General features: G+C 42.0%; 1 pseudogene; it reads left to right on the top strand.

Annotated features, from left to right (window-relative positions):
* Positions 1-1,219: 1,219 nt before the first annotated feature.
* Positions 1,220-3,584, top strand: LOC103002732 (protein enabled homolog; annotated as a pseudogene).
* Positions 3,585-7,249: the final 3,665 nt, after the last annotated feature.

Raw genomic sequence — 7,249 nt, 5'->3', positions numbered from 1 at the left:
GGGATTATTCATCTGCATGAACTCTCCTTGAGGCAGACATCCTGCTTGGGTCATTAGCACAAAGACCTGCCCCCACCCAACAGCCTGTAGGCTTCAGTGTCGGGTGCCTCAGGCCAAACAACTAACCAGGTGGGAACACAGCCCCACTCATTAGCAGACAGGTTGCCTAAAGACTTCATGATCACACAGCCCTGCCTACCAGAGGGCCAGGACCTAGCTCCACCCACCAGTGGGCAGGCATCAGCCCTTCCTGCCAGGAAGCCTACACAAGCTTCTAGACCAGCCTCACCCACCAGGCGGCAGAAATCAGAAGGAAGAAAACTACAATCCAGCAGCCTGTAGTCTGCAAATGCAGGCCAGTCACTACCCTGGGACCGCTGGCCCCTGGCCCTTGAGTGAGTGCACTGCTAGGACCCATAGGATGTCTCCTACAGAAGGCTACTCCTCCAAAGTTGAGAAACGTAATTAACCCAAAATGAGGTGGCAGAGGAATGTGTTTCAGATGAAGGAACAAGATAAAACTCCAGAAGAACCAAGTGATGTGGAGATAGGCAATCTACCTGAGAAAGAGTTCAGAGTAATGATTGTAAAGGTGATCCAAGGACTCGGGAGAAAAATGGATAAGTTAGAAGGATTTTTTAACAGAGTTAGAAAATATAAAGAACAACCAAACAGAGTTGAACAATACAATAACTGAAGTGAAAAACACACTGGAAGGAATCAATAGTAGAGTAAATGAAGCAGAATGGATCAGTGAGCTGGAAGACAGAGTAGGAGAAATCACTACTGTGGAGCAGAAAAAAGAAAAAAGAATGAAAAGAAATGAGGACATTGTAAGAGACCTCTGGAACAACATTAAGCACAATAACATTCACATTATAGGGGTCCCAGAAGGAGAAGAGAGAGAGAGAAATGGCCTGAGAACATATTTGAAGAGATAATAACTGAAAACTTCCCTAACCTGGGAAAGGAAACAATCATCCAAGTCCAGGAAGCATGGAGAGTTCCATACAGGATAAACCCACAGAGGAATACACCATGACACATTGTAATCAAAATGACAAAAATTAAAGATAAAGAGAAAATATTAAAAGCAGCAAGAGAAAAGCAACAAATAACATACAAGGGAACTCCCATAAGGTTATCAGCTGATTTTTCAGCAGAAACTCTGCAGACCAGAAAGGAGTGGCATGATACATTTAAAATAATAAGTGAACAGAGTATCTGTCAGGCAAGAACTGCTTTGACGGTCTATGATGATGCCAGTAAAAAGTGGATGCCAGCTGGTGGTTCAACCAGGTTCAGCAGAGTTCATATATATCATCATACAGGCAACAACACATTCAGAGTGGTGGGCAGGAAGATTCAGGACCATCAGGTAGTGATAAATTGTGCCATTCCTGAAGGGTTGAAGTACAATCAAGCTACACAGACCTTCCACCAATGGTGGGATGCTAGACAGGTGTATGGTCTCAACTTTGGCAGCAAAGAAGATGCCAATGTCTTCGCAAGTGCCATGATGCATGCCTTAGAAGTGTTGAATTCACAGGAAACAGGGCCAACATTGCCTAGACAAAATTCACAATTACCTGCCCAAGTTCAGAATGGCCCATCACAAGAAGAATCGGAAATTCAAAGAAGGCAACAACAAGAACAGCAACAACAAAAGGAGCTGGAGAGGGAAAGCCTGGAGAGAGAAAGAATGGAAAGGGAGAGATTGGAGAGGGAGAGGTTAGAAAGGGAAAGGCTGAAGAGGGAGAGACTAGAACAGGAGCAGCTGGAGAGAGAGAGAGACAAGAAAGGGAATGTCAGAATCGCCTGGAGCGGGAGAGACAAGAGTGGGAGAGGCTGGACCGGGAAAGGCAAGAAAGACAGCGGCAAGAGCAGCTAGAAAGGGAGCCACCGGAATGCGAGCGAGAGCGAAGAATGTCAAATGCCGCTCCATCCTCCGACAGCTCCCTGTATAATGCTCCACTTCCTGAGTGTGCCAGTTGCCAGCCTGCTTCAGCACCTCCTCCATCATATGCTAAAGTCATCTCAGCTCCAGTGTCAGAGGCCACTCCTGATTATGCTGTACTGACCGCTTTGCCACCTACTTCCACACCCACTACACCACCACTTCGACGCTCCGAGACACGTTTTGCAACATCTCTAGGTTCAGCCTTCCACCCTGTTCTTCCCCATTATGCTACAGTTCCTTGTCCTCTGAACAAAAACTCTTGACCTTCTTCTCCTGTGAACACACCCTCTCTTCAACCTCCAGCTATGAAGCTCTGTGCCTGGTCTACTTCCAATTTCTCGCCCCTCCCTCTGTCTCCTCTCCCCCCCAGGCAGAGCTACTGGTCCAAGGCCTGTCCTCCCCGGTTGTGTTTCTTCTCCTGTGCCCCAGATGCCTCCATCACCAGTGGCACCCAGCGGGCTGCTCGACTCTGTCACACGTCCAGTGTCTCTACCAGCCCACCGCCGCCTTCCCTCGCACCACTCTCACACTGTGGATGAGGGCTTCTCCTCCAAGCACCCCTATTGCCTCAACTCCCTCATCCAAGCCTAGTGTTCTCCCTTCTCCCTCTGCAGCTGCCCCTGCCTCTGTGGAGGCTCCTCTAAACTCTGTGCTGGGAGCCTCTTCTTCTGAGCCAGGCTTGCAGGCAGTCTCTCAGCTGGCCGAGACTCCAGCCCAACAGGACATTGTCTTGGGACCACCTGAACCTCCACTCCCTCCTCCACCTCCGCCAGGTCCTGCCCAGGCATCAGCAGCACTCCCTCCTCCCCCAGGACCTCCTCCACTCCCTCCACTTCCGTCCTCAGGGCCCCCGCCTCCGCCTCCTCCACCACCTCTTCCTAATCAAGTACCCCCTTCTCCCTCATCACCTCCTCCCCTCCCTGCATCTGGATTTTTTTCGGGATCCATGTCTGAAGACAATCGCCCTTTAACTGGACTTGCAGCTGCAATTGCTGGAGCAAAACTTAGGAAAGTGTCAAGGATGGAGGATGCCTCCTTCCCAAGCGGAGGGAACACCACTGGTGTGAATTCGGCCTCATCTAAAACAGATATGGGTCGTGGAAATGGACCCCTTCCTTTAGAGGGGTAGTGGTTTAATGGAAGGAGTGAGTGCCCTGCTGGCCAGGAGGAGAAGAATTGCTGAAAAGGGATCAACAATAGAAACAGAACAAAAAGAGGACAAAATGAAAATTCAGAGCCTGTAACTTCTAAGGCCTCTTCAACAAGTACACCTGAACCGACAAGAAAACCTTGGGAAAGAACAAATACAATGAATGGCAGCAAGTCTGTTGTTCCAGATGGGATTCTCCAAGGAAAAATCAGATTGTTTTGACAACAGGTCCTATGATTCATTACACAGACCAAAATCTGCACCCTCGTCACAGCCCAGTGCCAATGGAGTCCAGGCGGCGGGACTGTATTATGACAGGTTGAAGCAGGACATTTTAGATGAAATGAGAAAAGAATTAACTAAGCTAAAAGCAGAGCTCATTGACGCAATCAGGCAGGAACTGAGCAAGTCAAATACTGCATAGAGAATCAAACTAAGGAGAGATAGGACTTTAATCTGGAGAAGGAAAAAAAAAAAAAACCTACAAAGAACAGCTGTGTTAACAACAACAAAACCCCTACGTTTTGTGAGCTGTAAGAAGAAAATGGAGACAAACAGTTGGAAGGAGGGGAAAACCAACATACTTTGAAAGCCTTCAGACATTACTATTCTGGCAATAAGCTATTTCCCTCCCAGCTTGCTGCTTTTTTCTGACCTTTACAATAGGATGGAAGAGAGTCATATAGGGGTTCCTGTATCAGTTATGCAGAAAATATTAAATCCGTCGGGCAAGATCACCGTGCATTGAAATATTTTCAGGTCAAGAGAAAATCGCACATTTTCCTCAATCCATTGTTAAAATAAAAAGGAGAAAGGCTTGAGAAGTTTTTTTCAGAGAATGGTGATGAGGAATTTAGCAAGTTATGCTATTGTATTGTAAATGTTTCTCTCAGGTTTGTCTTCCTATCATATTTGATATTCCATGAATAACTGAGTTCAGGCCTATGTAGGTTAAGATCATAAAATGTGGAACAAATGGAATTGTATGTGCTTTCAAGGGTGATATTTATAAGAAAGTGTCCTAAAAATGATTTGTGAGGAATTTTAGAATGATAGGAAGTCTCTCGAGTTTAGCCTTCATGCAATTTTGTAGACTCAAACATAAAATTTGTCCAGAATTAAAAAAAAAAAAAGAAAAAAAGAAATTGTGGATCACTTTGTCCCCAAAATAATGAAAAATATTTTGGGGAGAATTAACTATTTGAATTAGAATTCTAGTGATTCTATATTAATACAAGAATGCAATTTGCTGTGTGGCTACCTAAAGAAAATCCTTTAGTTAAATTAGTTACCCTTGCATCTTTAATAGTCTAATCATCAAAGACCAGGTACATTTATCGAATTGCAATCTGACTTAAAATTCTATACTTTCTTATTTGCTGTATGGACAAAAAAGTGTCATCTTAAAGCTAAAGAATAATCAAGCTCTATTAATGCATTAAGGTGAATTAGGTACACCTGTAAGAAGAAACATAAAGCAGTTAAGCTAGCAACACTGAGGGGCCCTGGCCCTGAGCTTACAGGAATCCAACCACAGGTATTTCAGCCCACTTCTCTGATGTTGGATGGAATATCAATAACCCTGAAAAGAAACTGAAAACTTAAAAAGAATTTTACAGAAGGATGTTTTTCTAATACTGTAGAGGACACAGAGAGGTCATTTATTATTTAAGCAAGGACCTTTCATCTATCAAACAGGAAATCACATAACTTCTTGAAATGTAAGTCAAACTTGCAAAATGAACAACTTTATATTTTCCTACAGAAAGCAAGAGTCTGCTAAAACAGCTCTTTAAATATCTTAAGACTATATTAATGTCTTAGATGCAGAGAATAAGAGTACTTAGGTGGTGTGGAGCCATAAGTGCTGGAACAATAAGGGCAGTATTCCACACCATGAAATTTGGTATTTTATCTTCAATTTTAAAAATAAATCCTTTTTATCGAAGTGAAGCATCTTGTGGAAAATACATAAAATCAAAGTGTATAGGTTGATGAATTGTCACAAAAAGAACAGATCATGTAACCAACAAAGTCAAGAAATGAAACATCACCAGCATATTAGAAATACCCTCTGGGCATCACCCACCTTATCACTCTATCCTACCTCCCCACAGGTAACCACTATTCTGCCTTCTAATATCAATAATTATTTTTGCCTCTTTTTGAATTTTATATGAAAGGAATCATACCATTTGTATCGTTTCGGGTTGAGTCTTTCGTTCAGGTTTTTGATTTGAGATTCATTCATGTTGTTGCATGTAGCATGTTTGGTTATTTTCTATGCCAATTGTGTCTGTTGTATTATTGTGCCACAATTCAGTTATGCCTTCTACTACCGAGGACTATTTAGATTATGTTCTGGTTTGGGTATTATGAATCATTCTGTGAAAATTTTTGTACTTAAAAAAACGTTTTGGCACATTACTGCTTGGTATATTCCTTGAGGAGAAAGTCTTGGATCATAGCATATGCACATGTTCAGATACTGCCAAACAGTTTTCCAAAGTTATCATACCAGTTTATACTCTCATCAGCATTCCAGCTGACTTCTGTCCTTCTCACCATCTACAGCTGTCATTTTTAAAATTTTATCATTTTAATTTGCATTTTTCTGATGATTATGTTGAGCAATTTTTCACATATTTATGAGCTATTTGAAAATCCTTTCTTGTGAACCGCCTGGGCAAGGCTTTTCCCCCACTTTACTAAATTCAACTTGTCTTTGCTTTCTATCTCTTATGAGGATTCTTTAGTTTCTCTTGAGACTCCTTTGACCCAGGGGTTATTTAGAAGTCCTGTATGTTGTTTCATTTCCAAATATTTAGTATTTTTTCATCTATTTTTTGGTTATTTATTTCTAGTTTAATTCCATTGTGGTCAGAGAACATAATTTGTATGATTTCTAGTCTTTTAAATGTGTTAAGGTGCGTTTTATGGTCTATATAAGTGAGTGTTTCCTATGAGCTTGAGAAGAGAATGTGTCCTGCTATTGTTGGATGCAGTATTCTATAAATGGTGAGGTGTGAGTGGAACATTCTGTAATCTTCTAATTAAATCTTAATCTTTTTCGTGGACCTGTGTCTCAGGGCCACGATGTTCACAAATTCTATCTCCAGTGACACATTTTTTTTCTCCCTGTTCCCCAACTCCCTTCTCTGGCTGCAGCACTCTCAGTCTATTTCCTCTAAGCCCTAACACCTGTGACTACATTTTGTTGCTCCCCTTCCCCTTTGGAGAAGCAGGAGTGCTAGGGGGAGATGGATTGGAAGGAATTCCCTTCCCCCAGATAGGATAAGGCTTAGAAAAATACTTTTCCCTTTAGCATAGACTTTTGTTATGGAGAAGGCTCTAAGAGTATTTCAAAATGATTACTCTTTCCCTCTCTCTTCCAGAACCACGAAGGGTTTTTTATTTCCCCCCCAGATGTTCACAGTGAGAACCTGGTGGGTTTCCTGGAGGTAAAGCCTACTAAAGGGTGGAGGTCCCCAGGAGTTTCTGGCTTTCATGCTAGCCCACTTTCAACCTCCAGCAATTCACCAAATTTACCATTAAGCACTCTTACCAATGCATGGCTCCTGTGGCTGCTACTCCAGGTAATCCGATCTTGACCTTGACTTTCTGGATTTGCCTGTCCCTCCAGATTGTGACGGTGGTTTTTCCTGAAACCTTAGTTCTCTGATGGGTCAAACAAAAGTTGTTGATTGTCTGATTGTCCGGCTTTTTCTTGTAAGGATGGGAGTGATAATTTACAAGCTCTTTACAGGTCAGAGTTAAACTGGAAGTCCAATGTGTGTTCAGGGATTCTTTATATATTCTGCTTCCTTGGTTTATTTTGTATATAAAACATATTTTCTTTCACTGTGGCTATGCATTTCATCTTTTAATGGTGTTTGGAGTGAAGAGAAGTTTTTAATTTTAATGTCATACAATTAATAAAAATTTTCCCTTGTTGGTAGTATTTTTGTGCCCTAACAAGGCTATTATAAAGATATTCTTCTATGATTTCAACTACCAACTATATTGTTGGATATTTTATATTTAGATCTATATTTCCCCTGTGCATAAGATAAGGATCAAGATTAATTTTTTTCCATAGGCTATAGAGTTGACTTTGCACCTTCGTTGAAAACACAATG

Source organism: Balaenoptera acutorostrata, chromosome 8 (assembly GCF_949987535.1).
Source record: "Balaenoptera acutorostrata chromosome 8, mBalAcu1.1, whole genome shotgun sequence".
In the NCBI taxonomy this organism is placed as follows: Eukaryota; Metazoa; Chordata; class Mammalia; order Artiodactyla; family Balaenopteridae; genus Balaenoptera; species Balaenoptera acutorostrata.
This window is presented reverse-complemented; position numbering and strand designations above follow the sequence as displayed.